The 23,269-nt window shown below is 41.5% G+C and overlaps 1 long non-coding RNA gene across 1 annotated transcript; it reads right to left on the reverse strand.

Annotated features, from left to right (window-relative positions):
- Window positions 1-20,504: 20,504 nt before the first annotated feature.
- On the reverse strand, window positions 20,505-22,616 carry LOC118763295. The gene is made up of 3 exons (XR_004999046.1): window positions 22,540-22,616; window positions 21,842-21,843; window positions 20,505-20,517 (listed from the first exon to the last, which is right to left on the reverse strand). It is a non-coding gene; the product is annotated as an uncharacterized LOC118763295 (long non-coding RNA).
- Between the last annotated feature and the right edge of the window lie 653 nt (window positions 22,617-23,269).

Consider the following 23,269-nt stretch of genomic DNA (forward strand, 5'->3'; position numbering starts at 1 on the left):
TCCTCTATTTCTAACCTTATCTGTGTCAAGCTTACAAGTGACCATTTTATGATCACTGTAGCTGATCGGGTAAAACTGTGGACACTTAGCTATTTTACTGTCTACCTTTCTAATTAGAATTCTATCTATGTATGACCTGGACGATCCGTCGCTGTTTGACCATGTCCACAATGGAGCGTTCGGAAATTCCAACCTATAAGGATCTGCTAGCTCAAAGCGGCTTAGCAGTTCCAGGAAGCATGAGTTACCTTTTCTATCTGCATTCGAGCCAGCACAATCTACATCCGCTTTGCAAATTGTGTTAAAGTCTCCTAGCACAACTAATGAATGCGAAGTACCGAGAAAGTTTTCTAGATCACGAAAATAATCACTTTGCCCTTTTTTACTGTTGGGTGCGTAAATTGCAACCAGTCTGATAACTTTACCGTTACTGAACGTCAAATCCATGACGACCAGCCTACCTTCTGGGTCTGAAAAAATTAACTTTTTCTCAAAAACCCGGTTTCTTTTTAATAGGACCAACACCCCACCCCCGCCTGTAGGACTGGCCGGAGAGAAAAAACTCTCGTAGCCGTCAAACAGTGGGAGTAGACCTCTTGGCCCCTTTAACCGGGTTTCTGTAGCAACAATAACATCCAAATTGCGCGACCTGATATCATTAAGGAAGCGACCTTGCTTCCCGCTTGATCCCAGGCCGCGCACATTTAAACAACCAACATAAATGTAGTCCATCACTTACCTTATATCAGTGGTTTGGCTTGTTCGACTGGTTCGCCTTGTTCTTCTTCGCTTTTATTTTTTTCCTTGGCTCGTGGGGGAGTCCGACGCAGGCCCTCGTATAGATATGGAGACATGTCCAGTCTCAGAGGGCCCACGTCGTGGAAGAATTCGGATTTTATCCTCCTGTAGTCCTTCCGGCCTATTTTGTACACGATACAGTCTTTCGTTTTCCTTACTCTCTCCACTTTGGCCATGGCTGCCAACACATTGACTAGTCTGTTGTTGGTAGCCTTAATGGCCATAAATGAAGTAGTAACTTCTTTTCTTTTCTTCTGGTTTTCTTCTTCTTGAGGGGTGGTTTCTGTTTTCCGTTTTTTTTTTAGGTAACTTTAGACCACCCCTCCTCTTTTTCGTTTTCTTTTTCTTTTTCTGCACCACTCGATGATTTTTCTACCTCTTTGGTTTCCTCTGTTTTCTTTTCCTTCTCAGTTTCTTCTTTTTCCGATGGTGCTTCTACCTGCGGTTTAGGTTGACACTCCGCTCTCACGTGTCCCTTTTTTCCGCAGCCGAAGCACCTCGGCTTTCTTCCCTCTACAAATACCAACACTCTCTCCTCCTCATCGAGCCTCAGCACCTCTGGTATTTCCTCCAGTGTCTGGGCCTCCGCTTGTATTGCCATTGTGATGATCTGGCCCTGCCAAAATCCCTCCTCCTCCACTGTAGCTTGGAGGATGTTGATTTTTTCCTTCAGGCCCAGCATCACTGCCGCCACCAGGCATGTGGCGTCCGCCTCTGGGGGAATATTCCTCATAACTATTTTAGAGGTCCTTCTTCCTCTGTACAAGGGTAGAAGGACTATGTTTCCTGCTTTTTGTGGTTCTGTAGATAGCCTCTTTGCTATTTCTTCGGTCCTAAACCTCACTTCTACCGTTCCGAACCGTCTTCCTCTGTTTATATAAGTGACGTCCTTTCTAATTGCCTTCAGGCACTCCTCTATTTTACTCTCTTCCACTTTTTGTATACTTTTTGTTGTTGTGCTGTATGTTTTATAAATTATCCTTTTCTTTTCAATCTCTTCCTTTTTTTCAACATCTTTTTTTACTGCTATCTCATTTCCTTCTTTTTTTAGAAGGGCTTCGTATTTTTCCAGATTATCTATATTTATACTTTTTTGTTTACGCCCTACAACTTCCGCGAACTTCTTCGCTGGGGCCTTTTTTCCTGGCGTTACCGCCGGTTCTTTTTCCGGCGTCACCGCCGGTGAGCTTTCTTCACCTGAGGCTTGAGAGCTTCCATCACCTGAGATTGGTGAATAAGAAATGGGGAATTCCATTTCGAGTTTTTTCAGTTGGCATTCACCGCCTTCCGAAGACATTCTGGCTTTGCAGCCGTTTGTAGAAAAATTTTTTTTTTGGATGTGTTTCACACACGATGACACACAATAATTCCCCCGCGGGGGGGGGGAACTAAGTACGCAGCCTTCGCACGAAGGCCACTAACAGTCTTATTGAAAAGACACCAAAACAACAGTGATTAAGTTAACAAAGTAACAGTAATTTACTAACCAAGCAGGCACTCGTATTCAGTCGTTCAAAGTTCAGTGTATCGATGAAAAAGTAACATCTAACAAACAAAGTAACGTCGTTTTTGCGTATCGATGAATAAGTGTCATCATATAACATCCTTATTTCTTTATTACCCACTAGGGGCGACATAGAGTACACATACAATCACGAATGATGAAACAATTATGAACATTTGGGGTCGGTTAAAAATCGAAAATGAATAATAAATCGAATGATTACACAAAGACAAAATTAACAAAATTACAAATGCAGTGGGGCGGGTCCGCGACCCCATGCTCCCGCCACGACACTTAGCCTTGTGGTTTCCTTTTTCTCCTATCTCGCATTTGTGAGGGATCTTTTACTCTCCACATTTTTCCATCTTTCATCAAACACTTTCTTACTCAGGCTCCTTCTCTCCAGTTCTATATGTCTTTTCAGGTGGAATTTAAAATATTCCACCAGACCTGAACCAGAGATGAAGTCGCCTGTTATCATCCCTTTCATCCTTGTCTTCCATACTACCTGTTTCGCAGTTGAAACCACGGCGAGAAAACAAAACTTACCTTCTTTCGTTAAGAAATCAGGTGGGCTGATTTTTACAATAGATTCGGCTGATAGCTGTACTCTTCGTTCACCTGACATTAGTTGTTCGGCACAATCCCACATATCTTTCACCCCCGAACACTGCACGATCGCGTGCGAGACGGTTTCCCGTTCTCGCCCACATCTCGTACAGGTCGGGCTGACTTGGCAACCGTGCCTTGCAAGCTTGTCCCGAACAGGTAAGGCTCCTCGGTAGCACTGCCAAGCCAAAGACTTCTGGAAATTATCCAGTGTCTTCGGCCCGAATGTACGTTGGAACAGACTGGCCAGCTGATTATCGTCGAAACCTAGGGCTTCCCCTAGCGTATCATCGTTACCGGCCTCTACAAACCCTCTATAAAACACAGCGGTAGAACCACTGCCGCAGGCATTACCCGAGCGACGGAATAGTCGGAGTGCCTTGCGACACTCCGTATACCACGTACCCAACTTCGATCTGCGATTATACCAGTCCTCCCGGCCACCGAAACTGGTGAACCTGGGGAACATCTGTTTCGCCAGCGGAGACCACACCCGTTCACTACCCAGATGGAGCCATAGGTGCCTTAGCCTCAGCGCATTTCTGCGCATCATTAGCCACGGCATCCCTAGTCCACCCTGTAACGGTTTTTGACAGCAAGTAGAGCGTCTCACAAGCGGTTTCGAGCCCTTCCACAAGAAGCGAAAGAGCTGTCTCTCCAACTTGTTCAACCACGAATCCGGGCAAGGCACGACGGCAAGGCGGTAGGTGATAACCGATGCAATAAACACATTGGCTACCTCCGCCCTACCTTTCAAGGATAACCACCGCCAAGACCAAATCTCGACTATTGCAGCCACCTTGCTCGATACCTCGCTCCAGTTCTTCTCTATTTGGAGGTCCGGACCGAACCAAACCCCGAGCAACTTAATCGGGCCCTCCGTCCAACGTCCCACGACGCTGTCTGGAGGCATCGACTTGCCTCTCCAGGTGCCGAGTTGCAAGCCGACCGACTTTTCACGATTAACTTTTGCTCCTGTCACCGTCTCGTAAACCTCTATGGCTTTGCCTACTTTACGTAGGTGGTCCACTTCAGTCACGATGATAGTGATGTCATCCGCGTACGCCGAAACCGACATATCACGTCCTGGTTGCCTCGGGATGCCTCATCGTCTTCGCAGCAGCGGCTCCAGGGCCACTACATACAAAGCGGGGAGAGCGGACATCCCTGGCGAACCGAGCGTTTGACCTTGAACGGCTTAGAAAGAAAGCCGTTCACCTGAACTACCGAGTCGACGTTGTCATACATTTCGATGATCCACCTGAGGAAGCCAAGACCTAGGCCGAACTGAGCCAGAACGGACACCAGGTAGTGATGGTCGACCCTATCGAACGCTTTTGACTGGTCTAAATGGACCACTGCCCCTCCCTTGCCGGGATCGTTATTTATTCCCTCTATCGTGTATCTAATAAGATGGAGATTATCCTGAATGGCTCTGCCCGGTACGGCGCACGTTTGCGCTTCCCAATCAGTCCATTCGCGACACGCGCCAATCTGTTCGATAACACTTTGGCCAAAATCTTCAACTCTGCGTTAAGCAGAGTGATGGCCTGAAATTATCTATTACATCCCCCTTGCTCTGGTCCTTCCTGACTAGCGTCACCACTCCCCGCGCACAGATCTGGGGATAACCCATTCTGCTGCCATTCTGCTGCCAGTTTGCGTAGACGCCCGTCAGTAAGTCCCCGAACAAGTCCGGCATACTTTTATAAAGCTCGTAGGGTAGACCATCCAGTCCCGGCGCCTTACCCGCACCGCAGTCCGCCATGGCCTCTATTACCTCCCCAGGTGTGATCGGCTCCTCACTACACTTCGCATCCTGCCCCGAGAGGCGCGGCAGCCCGTCGAGGAGGTCCGTAAGGTCCCTCCCCCTATCCGGTCCGCCGCTCCCCCCGAAAGCTGGGCGAAGTGGTCCTGAAAAGCTTGACACATCTCCTCGGGCTCGTCTGTCAACTTACCTTGTTGGTTCGCCAGAGATCGAATTGTAGCATCGTTGCCACGTTGGGCTTCCACCACTCGGGCCCATCCTGCAGCCTTGATTCCTTCGCTCCCCATCGTACGTTGTCTAGCCCTGACAATGCAACCCATGTGTTTAGCTTCGAGGTGCTGGTTAAGAACCAGTCTCTTGACCCTCACCTGGTCTGCATTGCCAGTTCGCATTGCTTCCTCTAAGTCCTTAACTAGTGTAGTTACCTTTCTAGCCTCTCTAGCTACAAGATTAGTACTGTATCTAACGGACTCATATTTTATGGCTCGCTTAAGGGCATACCACCATTTGTTGTTACAAATGGAGCCGGTCATGGCCCTCTGGATTATTAACCTAATCCTGTCCCTGTACTCCTTAATCGCCAAAAGGGACGTATTAAGTTTCCAGTAACCAGGACCTCTAGTTATCTTATCTACGTCTAGCCTACAGGTGACCATCTTGTGGTCACTGTAGCTGACTATATGGAGTTGTGGACTCTTAACTAGGTTCTTATCTACCTTCCTATTAATATCCTGTCTATGTATGATTTTACCGATCCGTCGCTATTTGACCACGTCCACAGTGGAGCGCCCGGATGTTCCAGTCTATATGGATCTACCAGCTCAAAACGTCTTAGTAGATCCAGGAAGCAAGTATTTCCTTTTCTGTCTGTTCGCGAGCCTTCCACAGTCTACCCGCACATCGCAGATTGTGTTGAGGTCCCCTAACATTACTACTGGGCACGATGTACTCAGAAACTTCTCCAGGTTCCGATAATAATCACTTTTCCCCCTTACCGGGGGGAGCGTAAACCGCAACCAGCCTGATTGTCTTACGGCTACTGAACGTCAACTCAATGACGACCAGCCTACCTTCCGGATCCGTAAAAATCAACTTTTTCTCAGAAACCCGGTTCTTTTTACACAGGACCAACACCCCGCTTCCGCCGACCGACGGGTTCGGAGAGATGACACTCTCGTAACCGTTGAACAGCGGGAGCAGATCTCTTGGCCCCTTTAACCGGGTTTCTGTGGCAACGACAACATCTAAATCCCGTGACCTGATGTCATTTAGGAAGCGCCCTTGCTTCCAGCTCTGCATCAGGCCACGCACATTCAAACACCCTACACAAATATGAGACATTACTTACCTTTATTCCGTTTTCCTTTGGTGGTCGTGGCGGGGAAGACCGCCTTCAATAAAGCCTCGTCTATTTCGTGTCTCGGACCGAATATGTCCTCAGGGTATGCGCATTTGCTATATTGAAGTTCATCAGTCCATGTTGTATATCTCAACATTTTTGTTGAGTACCTTATGCGTTTTTATTTTTTTCGCTATTGGTTATCTTTTATTTTTTTTGTTAGGCTATCATTCGATTTGTTTATTGCAACAAATACTGTCTTGTGTTCGAATTCTTTTTTCGGGTTTGGGTTTGTGGGTGTGATGGGGAGGACCCCGGGGAGTATGATGGGGAGGAACACGAGGAGGGGGTTGAAATGGAGGGGTAATGCTCGGCACTGAGGGGTGGGGGTGGATTGGGTGGGGCTTCTCTTTTTGTGGGGAACCGTGGTTGGGTGGGGATGGTTTTCCCCCCTGAGAGTTTGATTTCTTTTTGATTGTGCCAGGGTTGGTTGGGTTTGTGTCCGCATTCTTTCTCTTTGGCGTTTTCTTTCGCCTCACCGTTGTGAAGTCGTTCTCTTCTTCTTCTTCCGTTTTTTTCTCTGCTTCTTCTTCTGTCTTTTTTCTTTCTTCCTCTTTCTTGCTGGTGGGGCATTCCATACGGATGTGACCTATCTCGCCACATCCGTAGCAACGTGGCTTTCGCCCCTCCACCACCACCCGCAAGTTAATTTCTTCCCCGAATTGTATTCCTTCTGGAACTTCCTCCAGTGCCTCCGGGGTCGCTTGCACCACCACGTGCAATGCTTGTCCTCTCCAGTTTTCCTTTATCACTCTTCTGATGTTTATCACAGTTATTTTCTCTTCCAGCCCCATTAACAGTGCTGGAAGCAACCACCTCACGTCGACCTGTGGCGGCACGTCTCCACTCTGATTTTTGAGGTTCTCCTCCCTAAATACGAGGGTAATAATATTATTTCCTCCGTCTTATTGGTGTTAGGGAGTGTTTTTTGGCCGTTTCTTCATTTCTGAAGTGCACCTCTATTGTTGCAAACTTTCTCCCCCACGTAACGTAGTCTATATCGCTCCACACTGGTTTAAGGCATTTCTCAGCTTGGTCTTTGGTTATCCTTTCAATTTTCTTTTCTTTTATTACATAGGATTTATAATTATCGTCTTTTCTCGTTTTTGTTCCTCTTTAATTGTTTGTGGGAGGGCAGCTATCGCGTTATTTCCCTCCTTTTTAAACATTTTTAAAAACTTTTCATACTCCACCTCCTCCATCTTTATTTCCTCTGTCTTCCTACCAGCAGCGGCAGCGAAGTTAAACATTTTGGTTTTTTCACTTGGTTTGGAACCTTCACACACATTTGCTGATTTCTCAGCTTCGTTGGAAGTCAACCCTTCCGCGACTTTAGCCGTTTTCACAGCTTTTTTAACCGGCGAACCTTCATTCACTTTTGCTGTTTTCACAGCTTCATTGGAAGTCACACCTTCCGCAATTTTAGCTTCTTCAACAATTTTCACATTTTTTTGTGTAGGCAAACCTACTACATCATCATTTTTAGACATTTTTGAACAAGTATTTTTGTTCAATTTTCCGTGGAATGTGTGTGTTTTTTCCGTGTGTTTCAATATACAGCAGTTCCCCTCCGTGAGGAGGGGAAAACAAAGTTTTCCTGGTTCAAAACCAGCAACAGTTCAAACAATTTTTTAACAAGACAATTTAAACAGGTTTTAACACAAATTCAACAACAATATTTCACTGACAAAAAAAAACTCACGTGGTGAAAGTTCAGTTTTGGGTATCGATAAATAAGTGTCATCATATAACATCCTTATTTCTTTATTACCCACTAGGGGCGACATAGAGTACACATACAATCACGAATGATGAAACAATTATGAACATTTGGGGTCGGTTAAAAATCGAAAATGAATAATAAATCGAATGATTACACAAAGACAATTAACAAAATTACAAATGCAGTGGGCGGTCCGCGACCCCATGCTCCCGCCACGACACTTAGCCTTGTGGTTTCCTTTTTCTTCCTATCTCGCATTTGTGAGGGATCTTTTACTCTCCACTTTTTCCATCTTTCATCAAACACTTTCTTACTCAGGCTCCTTCTCTCCAGTTCTATATGTCTTTTCAGGTGGAATTTAAAATTTCCACCAGACCTGAACCAGAGATGAAGTCGCCTGTTATCATCCCTTTCATCCTTGTCTTCATACTACCTGTTTCGCAGTTGAAACCACGGCGAGAAAACAAAACTTACCTTCTTTCGTTAAGAAATCAGGTGGGCTGATTTTTACAATAGATTCGGCTGATAGCTGTACTCTTCGTTCACCTGACATTAGTTGTTCGGCACAATCCCACATATCTTTCACCCCCGAACACTGCACGATCGCGTGCGAGACGGTTTCCCGTTCTCGCCCACATCTCGTACAGGTCGGGCTGACTTGGCAACCGTGGACAGGAACTGAAACAAATCAATCGTATATATATGTATATATGTAAGTGTATGTGTTTTAGTATTGGCAACATGAATGACAATGGCCAGAGACTACTTGAATTTTGCACATACCATAACCTGTGCATCACCAATACATTCTTTCCCAACAAGACATCCCACAAGGCATCTTGGAGACATCCAAGATCTCACCACTGGCATCAGTTGGATCTCATCATTACACGAAGATCCTTTCTGAATTCTGTTCAACTGACCCGTAGCGCGGATTGTGACACAGATCATTCACTAATAAGAAGGGTGAGGATTCTGCCTAAAAAGTCCATCACTCCAAGAAAATGAGCCAACCACGCATTAACACTGCCAGAACCTCGGACCCTACACTGCGACAATGTTTTGCTGTTTCTATCAAGGTTGCCCTCAGTAGCTGCCCAACCTCCTCTGCTGAAAGTAGGTGGAATTATATCAGGGAAGCTTCGTATACCACATCAATAGATACTTTCGGAATGAGAGAAAGGTAAAACCCAGATTTTGTTCAGTGCTGGGCTCTCAGAGCTGGAAACAGTTATCGAAGCAAAGCGTGCAGCTCTGATGCAATACAAGAGTGTTTCTTCTACAAAGTCACTCGAAGAACTCAGAAAGGCAAGAAATAAAACCCAACTCACTGCCAGACGCTGTGCAAATGGGTATTGACAGGAAATCTGTCAGAGTATCCAGTCTGCTGCTGACAGTGGCGACACCCGTGGGATGTATGCCGGTTTGAAGAAGGCCCTCGGTCCATCCGCAACCACCTCAGCCCCTCTGAAATCAACTACTGGAGATCTCATCAAGGACCAAAGCAAGCAAATGGATACATGGATGGAGTACTACCAGGATCTCTACTCACGAGAGGTAGCTGAGGCTGCAATCGAGGGTGTCAAGATCTTGCCAGTCATGTGTGAACTTGACAGTCTGCCATCTATAGCAGAGCTCACCAAATCTATTGACTCCCTAGCAAGTAACAAGGCTCCGGGAAAAGACGGCATCCCCTTAGAGATCATCAAAACCGGCAAAAACATCATCCTGCTTCGGCATATTCATGAGCTTCTGTGTCAGTGCTGGTTAGAGGGTACAGTCCCTCAGAATATGCGGGATGCTAACATCATTACGCTTTACAAAAATAAAAGTGACCGTGATGATTGTAACAATTACCGTGGAATATCTCTTCTAAGCACAGTTGGAAAGGCCTCTACTCGCAGTATCCTGTCCAGGCTGCAACTAATTGCTTCTCGAATTTATCCAGAATCGCGGTGTGGCTTTAGAAGAAGCAGATCAACTATTGACATGATATTCTCCATACGCCAACTTCAGAAGTCCAGAGAGCAGAACATGCCATTATATATGGCCTTCATTGATCTGACAAAGGGCTTTGACTTGGTAAGTAGAAAAGGCCTCTTCATCCTGCTCCAAAAAATCGGATGTTCACCAAAGCTGCTGAGGATCATCAAATCATTCCATGCTAATATGCAAGGCACCATACAGCACAATGGTTCAACATCAGCCGCCTTCCAAATAAAAAATGGGGTAGAGCAAGGTTGTGTCCTTGCTCCTACATTATTTGGCATCTTCTCGCTGCTGCTGTCACATGCCTTTGAGACATCAGATGATGGAGTGTTTCTGCACAGTAGAAGTGATGGGAAACTGTTCAATCTCTCGCGTCTGCGTGCCAAGACCAAAATCTCAGAAGCATCCTGATCAAGGAGATGCTATTTGCTGATGATGCCGCTCTGGTATCACACACAGAAGAAGCCCTACGAAGGCTCAGCAACTGTTTTGAGCAAGCATTTGGCAACTTTGGCTTAGTTATCAGCCTCAAGAAGACCAACATCATGGGTCAGGCTACATCGGACATCCCAAACATACATATTGGAGACCACAGAGTATAGGTGGTGGAGAAGTTTACCTATCTTGGCTCTACCGTCACCTACAACCTATCCCTTGATGCTGAGCTCAATATACGCATTGGCAAGGCAGCTGCTGTGATGGCCCAACTCACCAAACGCGCATGGGACAACAATAAGCTGACCAAGACCACAAAAATGAAGATTTACCAGGCATGTGTACTTAGCACTCTACTGTATGACTTTGACGCCATACACACGCCATACGACGCCATACGTCGCCTAAATATCTTTCACCTGCGCTGTCTCCGGAAAATCCATCGCATCAAATGGCGGAATCATGTCCCTAACAAAGATGTCCTCAAGCAAGCAGGAATACCAAGCATGTTTGCACTCTTCACACAAAGACGTATGAGATGGCTTGGACATGTTAGCCGTATGGAAGATGGCAGAATCCCCAAGGACATACTCAACGGAGAGCTTGCTAGGGGCACTAGGTCTGTGGGAAGACTGTTCTTACGATACAAGGATGTTTGCAAAAGGGACATGAATGCCTGCAACATCAATATTACCAACTGGGAAGCAGTTGCCAGCAACCGTGGAGATTGGCGACGTACCGTAAAAGAGGGAACACAAAGGAGTGACATAGTGAGAAAGGAGAAATGGAAAGACGAGAAAAGACGTCAACAAGAAACTATGACATTACAACCAGTCAGGCAAAGTCTTCGCTACATTTACGGCACCTGCCAGAGGGAGTGTTTGTCCCGGATAGGACTACACAGCCACAGCAAGAGATGTATTAGGACATGAAATGTAAAAGCCGGACTAGATTATTTTATGCGCAACTCCATTGTCTCCCGAGACAAAAAGGATGCCAACAACAATATATATGGATTTCGTAGACAGGAACTGTAACAAATAAATCGTATATATATGTATGTAGCTTTTTACATTCTGAGATTTAATAATACATTTTAGAGAGTTACTTCCCTTATATAAACCGAGCGAAACTGCATTAAAAATGCGGAAAAAATTATGGTAATTTTCTTTTTTAATCGTAAACTCATCGTAGACGTGCGCTAATACCCAGAAGGGTTTGATATGAATCACAACTATAAGATACCCGGTTTTGGTTAAACTGCACTGCAAAATGTGGGAGTAGTTAGGAATCTAAATCGTAGGAGACAGACACACAACCTCTCTTTTATATATAAAGATAAACTCAAAGAGCAACTAGAAAGTGAAAGTAGTATCTAACTTAGGATGTCTCAGAGATAGTGGTGGCAATGGTGTTGGAGGTGGTAGATGTGGTTATCATGGCAGCGGTGGTGGTGGTGGTGTAGTGGTGACAGTGGATGTGTATGATGGCAGCAATTATAGTGTTGGTGTTTTTGTAGAGGTGGTGGTGGTGGCGGCGGCAGTGGATGATAATGATAATGATGATGATAGTAGTAGTAGCATTGATTATGTTAGGATGTCTCATGGATGGTAGTGTTGAAGACATTGCAGAGTGTAGTGGTGGTGAAATTGGTGATTTTGAATATGATGCTGGTATTGGTCTTGGGGTTGTGGTGGTGGCATTGGAGGTTGTAGTAATGGTTGTAGTGGTGGTTGTGAAGATGATTCTGATATTGATAGTCTTTGCATTGAGGTGGTGGCAGAGTCAGAGTAAATAATAAGAGCCCAGTTAACACAAGATTCTTAAAGTTCGGAGATCATAAGATAGAGAGCAAGAAGTTAAAAGTTCCAATACCGGCCCAATACCTACACCCCGGATTCTTCAACTATTTTATAAGAAAGGGGTTAATGGCAGGATAGGGATTCAGCTTTAAAATAAATTGTATAACAAAAAATACATAAATAAATTACTGCTCCAACGATGTAATTTTAGTATGTGTGTATGTATGTATGTATGTATGTATGTGTGTGTGTGTGTGTGTGTGTGTGTGTGTGTGTGTGTGTGTGTGTGTAAGCAATGCAAACAATGGAAAATAATTTAAACACTCATTTTCTGATTTCTAAGGATGGATATTTATGCGTATGAATCTTTTTATTTTTATTTTCTTTCAAATATAATTCTAGGGAACTGAAAAAGCTGTGTACGATGCCAAGCGAATTTAGCTGTTTACGATGAGCGGATGTTTACGTCACAAACGAATCTGTAGGTCTGTTTACATGTTTACGTTAAGTACGTCACAAAATAGCTAATAACGTCACAGTAACAATATTTTGAGAGGCAGTAAATAATATGAAGTCGAAAGAAAGAATACCATTGGTTAAAATTCGAATTATTAAACAACGTTAAACTTAGAAATTACAATTCCGTTTTCATTTTGGTTTACAATTATGTTTTCTTTTGACACATTCTACCAGTATACGAAGTTTCAAATTGTTTAGTTAACTAGGAAAATCTGGCCTTCAAACTGAAAAGATCCTAATAGCCATCTCAATATGGCTAACCATAAAGGGGGGGGGTTGTTACTGTGGCTTTTTACGTTCTGAGATTTAATAATAAATTCTTAGAGAGTTACTTCCCTTATATATGCCAAAATGCATAAAAAAATGGGAAAAATTGATGGCTAAATTTTTTTTAAATCGTAGACTCATCGTAGACGTGCGCTAATACCCAGAAGGGCTCGATATGAATCACGACTATAAGATACCCGGTTTTGGTTAAACTGCACCGCAAAATGTGGGAGTAGTTAGGAATCTAAATCGTAGGAAACAGACAGCACACAACCTCTCTTTTATATATAAAGATGTATAGTTGTGGTGTTGGGGGTGCTGGTGGTGCTGGTGGTGCTAGAGGTGGTGTTGGCGGTGCTAGTGGTGCTTTTGGTGTTGGTGGTGCTAGTGGCGCTGGTGATGCTAGGTGCTGGTAGTGCTAGTGGTGGCGGTGATGCTTGTGGTGCTAAAGTTGCTAGTGGTGTTATTATTATATTATTATTATTATTATTATATTATTATTATTATTATTATTATTGTTGTTGTTGTTGTTGTTGTTGTTGTTGTTGTTATTATTATTATCATTATCATTATTATTATTATTACTTTTAATCTGCCGTGACACACCCAGCATCCTGGGGCGAGTGAAGGGTAAGAGGTGTTACAATATGACTGAAAGCTTCGGGAGGGGAGGTAGTGAAATATCTTCATGTAATACAACACATACATTTAAATGTATGGGTTTTTTTCTAAGGATGTGGGCAGTACTTGTCAGCATAATCTTTTGGATTTCTCTGAGACATGGTTCTCCTGGGATCTTATCTAGTTGTTCTGACATCCCTTTTTTTATCATACCTAGGGCACCAACAATAACAGGAACAGTTCTCGTTTTAAGATGCCACATCTTTTGTATTTCAATTTCCAGGTGCTTATATTTACTTAGTTTGTCAAATTCCTTGACAGATATATATTTATCAGTGGAAACACTTACATCTATTAGTCTACAAGTATTTTCTTCCCTGTCTTTAATAATTATGTCTGGTCGATTAGTCTTAATCGTTCTTTTAGTGTTGACTGGAAAATTCCAGAGGATGGTGATATTTTTATCTTCAACGACTGCCTCAGGATGCTGTTCCTACTAGTAAGTAAGAACACTGATTTTGTACTGTTTACATACTTTCTAATGTAAATACTCTCTTACCTTATCGTGGCGATTTTTGTATTCGCTTGGTGTCAGCACAGAACATCCCGAGACGAATGTGTCGCAGAATCTGCATTTGGGATCAGAACCGTTTTGAAGAACGTTAGCCTGGTAGTTTTTTTGTGAGCAAGCTATGGTCTTATGCCGCCAATATGAAACCTTCAGTTTCTGCTTTCAGTCCGGAACTTCTTACTCACTGATGGATTGTTGCTTGATCTACATCAGCATTTCGACTTCGAAGTACTGTCATTGCAGAGGCTTCTGGCTCCACCGCTCTTCAATTTATTTCTGCCCGTTCTTTTTTGCAGTCTGTTTGATCCATTTTGCTTGTTTTGTGGCAGTGGTTCCAGGTTCTTCAACAATTTTAGGGTTTAATGCCAAATTCCCTTGCGAATTTGCAAGCTTCTTTGACAATTGAATGTGACCTTTTGCTGCTTTCGTGTTTGCACACAAGTCGTAGCGTCCACTCCTCTGTTCTAGACAAGTACCTGCTCATTGCTGTTGGGGAGGTCTTATAGCACAGTTCTACCTGCATCAATCATCTTCCTTCATTACTTCTAGATAGGTACAGACGAGTGATATCTGCTTTTGGGCGGTGCATGTTCTTAGAAGTTAATATTTTTCTTGTCTTCCTGTCCAGGTGTTGGAGCTCTGTAAGATTCCAGTTAATGATGTTAAACTATATTGGACTACTGGAAGTGCCAAGGCATTAATGGCTTCGATGCGATTTTTAGAGTTGAGTTCAGTTTTTAGTATGAGTCTTATTCTCTTGTAATATTCTTTTCTTATTTTTTCCTTCGTAGCAGCATGTTTTATACCATCTCATTATTATTATTATTATTATTATTATTATTATTATTATATTATTATTATTATTATTATTATTATTACTATTATTATTATTATATTATATTATTATTATTATCATCATCATCATCATCATCATCATCATCATCATCATCATCATCATCATTATTATTATTATTATTATTATTATACTACTACTACTACTACTACTACTACTATTATTATATATTATTATTATTATTATCATTATTATTATTATCATTATTATTATTATTATTATTATTATTATTTCTCTTTATCATAGGTTATGTTGGAGCTCCTGGAGCCTCACACTCGTAGCAGGCTTGCTACCTGCAGCCTACGGTATCATGCTATCCATTCTTTTCAGCTATCTAATACTTTCCTGATTATTCTGGCCGTGCCAAGGAGGCAAACCCTTTGTAATAGATCTACTGGGCACTTTATTCCAATTTCCTTTGTATTCCCCTTAGAATATTGATCCCAAGGACCCAACAATAATTGGCACCATCTTCACCTTCTTCGTTTTCCATAGTCGAGCTATTTCGTACTTAAGACGGTTGTATTTATCTAGATTTTCGCCTTCCTTCTTGACTATTCGTGAGTCAAAGGGGCCTGCAACATCAATTATATAGCATACGTGGTGCATCTTGTCCACTACCACTAGGGCCGGTCTGTTATGCTCTAGTACCTGATCTGTTTGGATTTTGCAAGTCTCCGACTCCACCCGACTCCACCACTCTCTGTGGATTGTACTGATACCCCGTCTTGCCTCTCTCTCTAGACCCCACTTTTCGCACAGTTTCCAATGTAGCACTTTCGCTACCTGGTCGTGTCGCCATAACTTGCAGTGGTTTCGGGGAAGTCTAGGGCACTCTTTCGTGACATGGGCAATGGTTTCATCCACTCTATTGCAGATGCGGCACAACGGAGACACTTTCAAATTCCTAAAATTGACCCGCCAGTTCGTCAAATCTTGGTTCTGCACTGCCAGCATAGTGCTCTCTCTCTCTTTTTTTCTAGCATTCCTCTCATCAGCCAATGCTACCTACTTTTCCAGTAACTTCTGTTGTGGCTACATGGAATTGATTGTATAGTCTCTTCTTGCGTCATTCTTCTTCATGTCCTTTTTGCACTTATCCCTTTGTTTTCTCCTTTTCTCAGCTTCCAATACTCCTTCGTTCCTAACTGTCAATAGCAAGAATTCCTTACTTTGGGCTAGGTATCTCATTAAACTCTCGAGTTCGATACGCAAGCAGTCTTCCACACTTATCCGCTTCCTTAATTTGCTCTCTTCATGTATAGGCGTTCAGTGTCTTCACGTGGATGATGGGCTTCATGCATCGTTAGGAGCGTCGTGACTTTCTGTCCATCTCCTTTAGTTCCTCCTCTGTCCACTTCGGGATTCCAGCGCCATATCGAACTACTGCGACTGCGCGCGTGTTTATTGTCAAAATTATATTTCTGGCATTCAGCTTTGAAGTCAATATTTTTCTCACTCGCCGCAGGTACTCTTCTTTTGTCATTTCCTTCATGTGATTGTGTTTAATTCCATCTGCCTCAAGTATTCCCAGGTATTTATAACTGGATTGAGGTTGAATTACCTTCATCCTTTCACCACTTAGCAACCATATTCCTTCTATTCTCAAAAGATTTCCTCGTCTCGTAACAATCGTAGGAAATTTAATCATCAATGTACTTTCCCTGATTATCTATGACTTCCTTCCGTCTATTTACAAGTTTTTTAATCCCATCAATGTAAAACTCTTTTGGTTTCAAAGTGAAGAACTCTGAACTGTCAGGTTCGACCTTCTCCTGGTTTGCGAGAGTTATGTCCCCTAAACAATTCTGTAAACTGCAAAACAAATGGTAGTCTGAAGGAGCAAGGTCAGGAGAATAAGGTGGAGAGGAATTTTTTCCCAACCATGCTCTTTGATCTTCTGTGATGTGTTCTTTGCACTGTGGGGTCGTGCATTGTCCTGATGAAACTTCACTCATTTACGATTCACTAAAGCAGATCTTATTTTTCTTCAAAGCTCGGTTCAAATGCTCTAATTGCTAACAGTAGACTTGAGCATTGATTGGTATATTAGGTGGTAACAATTCAAAGTGAATTACTCCTTTGCAATCCCACAAGATAGAGAGAAGAACTTTTTTTCTATGAAGTTCCCTTCTCGGTTGTGGTTGAGCCTTTTCCCTTTTACCAAGCCACTGTAACGAGGTTTAACATTTCGATAGAAGATCCATTTTTCGTCACCAGTCACAAATCTATCCAAAAAGGATGAAATGAGTTCGCAAGAATGGAGAGAAGAGCAGATGTCAACTCAGGATTTGCGGATGCTTTCGGACAATTCATGAGGCACCCATTTTCCAAGTTTAGGAAACTTTCCAAGTTGTTGAAGATGACAATGAACATTTGTATGGTTTGAACTAAGCTTTATTTCTAATTCTTCAACTGATAATGCAAGATTTTCTTCAAGTAATGCCTGAAGAAGCTTATCATAAAACTCAACTGGACGTCCTGTTCGATCTTCATCTTCAAGGCTGAAATCTTTACTTCTGAATTTTGCAAACCATGTTCTGCAAGTTCTTTCATTCAAGCATTCTTCCCCATAAACTGAGTGTATATTTCGATTCGCTTTAGCTGCAGTTTCCTTTTTTGTACTCATAAAGCATTATGTGCCTCAAATGGTCTTTGGATACTTCCATGTTAGAAAGGGTTTTTATCAAAGAAATTTTAATTCTATTATTCTGTAAAATAATATTTAATTAGTTTAAATATACACAAATGCATAAAAATAATTTTAAATTCCATTAGATATTCTAACATAATATTAAATTTCATTCAACTTAAAAAAAGGTAAAATCGGACAGAACTTATGGGATGACCTGATATTTGTCAGTTACCTTAAACACTGAAAACAGTTTTTTGTTTTGTTCGTGTTTTGTGGTTATTTGTATTAATTTTCCTTGCTTCTGAAGTAGGTATTTCTGTAGTCCTATGGTGGTTATTTTGTAATAGTTTTCTAGCTGTATGAGGACTCTACCACCTTCGATATGTTGTATATATAACTTTTTTATGTTAGATTTTGGGTGGTGCATCCTAAAACCTGTCATATTTTTCTTGTTTTCCTGTCTATTTTGATTAGTTCATTTAGAGTCCAGTTAAGAATATTATAATCTACAACTAATAACTGCGACGGCTAAAATGTTGATTCCTACTCTCTTGTTCTTCGCATTGACCTCTGTTTTCAGTATTAATCTGACTCGTCTATAGCATTCTTTTCTTATCTTCTCTTTCATTTGTGTGTTGCATCGTATCTAGTTCATTGGTTCCTAATTATTTTTATGTCTGGCTTTGTCTAGTTCTCTTATTTCATTTGCTTTACCTAGTGATGTTACTACTCTTAATTAGTTTTCCTCTTTTCAGGGTTGCTTTGACACATTTTTCTAAGCCAAATTTCATGTTTATTTCTTTGGTAAATCCATGTACTGTCTGTAGTTATTATTACTCCCAAGTATCCTAGCTGTCCTTAATAACATTGTTTTCTGGAGCTGTACTAAACTGAATTTTATGCTTCTTTTCTCTGTTCACCAGTTCAAATATCTAGGGATAGCTCCTAATGGACCTATAAATACTGGAATACATTTTACCCGCACTTTTCATAGAGTCTGGAATTTAATGGCTAGATCCTGGTACTTTTTCTATTTTTTCTATGTTGACTATTTCATCATTTGGAACTGAAAAGTCAATTATTTTGCACTTACTATATGAACAACGTTTTCCTCTTTTGATTTGCATAATCTACATTGGGAATCTACTTGGTTTTTGTCTATACTCTTTTACTCTTTTACTTGTTTCAGTCATTTGACTGCGGCCATGCTGGAGCACCGCCTTTAGTCGAGCAATTCGACCCCGGGACTTATTCTTTGTAAGCCCAGTACTTATTCTATCGGTCTCTTTTTTGCCGAACCGCTAAGTGATGGGGACGTAAACACACCAGCATCGGTTGTCAAGCAATGCTAGGGGGACAAACACAGACACACGAACACACACACATGCACATATATATATATATATATATATATACATACATATATACGACAGGCTTCCTTCAGTTTCCGTCTACCAAATCCACTCACAAGGCATTGGTCGGCCCGGGGCTATAGAAGAAGACACTTGCCCAAGATGCCACGCAGTGGGACTGAACCCGGAACCATGTGGTTGGTTAGCAAGCTACTTACCACACAGCCACTCCTGCGCCTATTTTGACTTTTATCCAATTAGTCCTTAATGCTTGATCTTATGCAGCTACTAACAAACTGTCTGCCTCCCTTTTCAGCTTTCCTTTCTGTAGCCATAACCATGTCTCAGTACTACTGTTTGCTGAAACTATCTTTGGGAATCCACCATGCAACGCCTTCTCCTGCCAGTCAGATAATTTCCGTTCGTTTTCTGGTTTTTAAGTTCGCTTGGTGTTTTGGTTTCCCTGTGTCTTCCTGTGACTGTAGCAGATTTTCTTCAGTATTACCTACATAGGAGTCTATATTCTCTCTACATAACTACACGCACTCTTCTGCTGATATTAACCCTCTTTCGCCTTCTTTTCTAGGTAGGTATAATCTTGCTTCTCCTTCTCCTCCATTCATATTGAATTCCTTCCTAGCTCTTCTGTCTAGCTTTGCTAATTTAGTTTTTGTCCAATCTACAAAAGCTGCAGAGTATCTAAGTAATGATAATGCCCAAGTATTTACAGCCTTCACTAGATTCGGACCATTTGGCTTTGACTTCATTAGCTTCCTCACCCTTCTGATGTACTCCTCAATTTTCGTTTTCATTTCTGTAGTTAGTACACTGTCAGATTCTAAGATACTCATAACTTTAGTTGCTCATAACTCTCTCTTCCTTTCAATGATTTTAATGTCTGGCTCTCTGGCAATTGGATGCCTTCACTGTTGACCACCTGTCCCCTTCTCGTGACTAATATTGCACATTTACATATGCCAAATTCCATGCCTATATCTTTGCTGAAGAGTCTTATAGTCTGTATTAAGGAATCTATCTCTTTTTCATTCATACTAAGACTTCAGATCATCCATGTAGAGCAAATGATTAATTTTTTCATTGCTATTTCTGAACTGATACCCTGCCTTTGCCATCCTTAATACTAAACTGAGGGGTATTAAAGGAGACAAATATTAAAAGGGGCAGCTATTAAAGGGGACAACGAGTACCTGGAAAATTCCTCGTTTGATATTAACTTTCCCTAAGTGTGTGTCATTTGAGTAGAGATCTCCTTTACATTTCGTCATGCTAAAGCTAATTAATTCTTTTATATTGTCTGCTATACTGAATATACTCAAACATTCACTTATCCATGAGAGTGGGATCATGTCATAGACCTTACTATAATCTATCCATGATATTGTTAGATTTTTCTTTCTAGCTTTTACTTCATTTAGAAATGCTTTGTTTATATATAAAAGACCACCCCTTCCTCTAGCCTTCTCTCTGCAACCTTTCTGTTAATTTGGTAGTAACTTTTGGTTGTCAAAGTACTCGTAAATGTTTTCTGAACGCATTCCTGTTAACAACTTCCACACTTATGGTAAGCAAGTGATTGGTCTATAGTTGCTGGCTATATTACCCTTGTTCTAATCCTTCATAATGGGTATTGTACTCCATCTAGTCATCCAAACTGGTATTATTTCTCCATTAAGGCAATCCTGAAGTTGTTCCCTCAGCCTTCCTAGTAATCTACTGAATTTCTTTAGCCAGTACCATTGAACTAAATCTTATCCTGGGCCCTTCTAATTCGGCATTTTTCCTAATACTTTACTCATTAATGCACTAGTTAATTTTAGATCTGGCTGCTTCTCACTCACTACTTCTTCCTTCACTTTCTTTAACCACTCTGCATCTTCATTATGATTGACTGGTTTATCTCGAATATTACTCCAGAACTTTCTAGCTTCATCTGCATTAGGTTCTTCACTATTTATTTGGTTATAAAATCTCCTCTAGTCTGTCTCAAATAATCTATTCTGTTGATACTGATCTATTCTTTTCTAATATCTGGAGAGCTTACCTGCTACTGCTATGATACGCTGTATCATGTCTGCATGTGTTACTTTATATGTATTCGAGTATTATGTATACCTGTCACGTGAGCTAAATTTCAGTTAAGCAGTTGAAATGTGAAGCTAACGGTTTAAGAAATACTCTTAATTTAAATGTTTATGAATAGAATTAACCTAGTGAAATCATAAATCCAGCTATCTGAGTCAATAAGTTCCTGAGGCTGGGCAATACTGGTTCGATGACTCACCGATGCTTTGTCAGTACTGTGCTTGTACCGTACGTGTGCGGTTGTGTACAAAGTTCGGATCTTTTCTTTTTGATGGACGGAATTTTCTAGTTAACTAAACAATTTGAAACTTCGTATACTGGTAGAATGTGTGAAAAGAAAACTTTATTGTAAACAAAATTGAAAACAAAATTGTAATTTGTAAGTTTAACGTAGTTTAATTCTTCGAATTTTAATCAATGAAATCCCAGTATTTGAGCTCAATTCATTTGCTGCGTCTAAGCAAACAGCACACACACACACACACGCATACGTGAACACTAAGTTCACATATTCCATTCACCTTCATAAACATCGCAAACAACTTTTGCTATATATGGAAAATATGTAAAATATTAAGACATTTGACGAAAAACATCTGCAATGAAATTCTAATTGATAAATATGAGTTTTTATAAAAGCAAAACGCGGGTGGAGTAAATCTCGTAATGTGAAGAATCGGCAAAACATGCGGATGAAGTGAAACACAACACAACGCCCGTTTGTCATGGTAACAAGCTGTTAATTCCTTACTCTCTCTTTCTCTTTCTCTTTTACTTGTTTCAGTCATTTGACTGCGGCCATGCTGGAGCACCGCCTTTAGTCGAGCAAATTGACCCCGGCACTTATTCTTTGTAAGCCCAGTACTTATTCTATCGGTCTCTTTTTGCCGAACCGCTAAGTGACGGGGACGAAAAACACACCAGCATCGGTTGTCAAGCAATGCTAGGGGGACAAACACAGACACACACACACACACACACACACACACACACACACACACATATATATATATATATATATATATATATATACGACAGGCTTCTTTCAGTTTCCGTCTACCAAATCCACTCGCAAGGCATTGGTCGGCCTGGGGCTATAGCAGAAGACACTTGCCCAAGATGCCACGCAGTGGGACTGAACCCTGAACCATGTGGTTGGTTAGCAAGCTACTTACCACACAGCCACTCCTGCGCCAGTCTGTTGATTGGCTGAAATTACCCAAATTTTCCAACTTTAATTCTAAATAACATCAGATTCTTTAATTTACGCGATAAAGTAATTCGTTGATCGTAACCAAAATTCGTAGTTGTATCGATACACCAAAATTGAAAGCAATCTGAGCAAAATTAATAGGGGTTCATTTTGCAAATGAAAAAAAAAAAACTAGGTCCGAATTCTTTTTTATTTTTACTTTTTGCAGTTATTAGACTGCAGCCATGCTGGGGTACGGCCTTGAAGAATTTTTAGTCGCACAAAAAGTCTTTCGTTTTGTTCTATCAGAACTTACAGATTAATGAGGATGAGCTGACCTTTTGAACTTCCTCCGGCCGTTGAAGGTCTAACAAAATTATGGCGCCGAATCAAATGTACTTCTTATCGTTTTTATGTTTCTACACATTTCTTGAAGTAAATGCTTTCCCTTTTGTAAGAATTCAGACAATACGTACTTTGAGTAGTAAAGAGATTTGTGTTCTGTTATTCTATTCTACTTATTTATTTTCGATTGAATGTATTTTCATTATTTACATTATTTATATTTGACGGATATTTGTCCTCATCTTGTTTGTTGTTAACACAACGTTTTGGCTGATATACCTTCCAGCCTTCATCAGGTGTGTTGGGGAAATTTTGAACCTAAGATATTTTTTTGATGTTATTATTATTATTATTATTATTATTATTATCATTGAGTGAGAGAGCAGTTCATGCCATCAAAGTGACACTGGGGTAAAATATACGAAGCCCAATATACCCATCATGACTACCCGTCTGATAAAGGTACACCAGGCACATGCATAACAACCATATGTGCGCGACATGGTGATCTCATATCAAGATAAACAGCACATGACCTTGCAGGTGGGGCCCAGTTAGAATTTTCTTCAGGTTGAGTAGCCCATCCCGCTCAAATGGGCCCTGAATAAGGGTTGTTTAAGGATGTTGAAAGAACCACCCATGTTTCCAGAGGTGAACCATTCAAACCCCAAAGAATCCCTCTCAACACATGGCTATGATGCTCCCCCACTACTTCTGCTCGTGATCAGAGATGCACATATCGTCAGCCACTAAGGGACATGCTCAACTGGTTACGGTCAAACAA

This window comes from Octopus sinensis, linkage group LG4 (genome assembly GCF_006345805.1).
Source record: "Octopus sinensis linkage group LG4, ASM634580v1, whole genome shotgun sequence".
Classification (NCBI taxonomy): domain Eukaryota; kingdom Metazoa; phylum Mollusca; class Cephalopoda; order Octopoda; family Octopodidae; genus Octopus; species Octopus sinensis.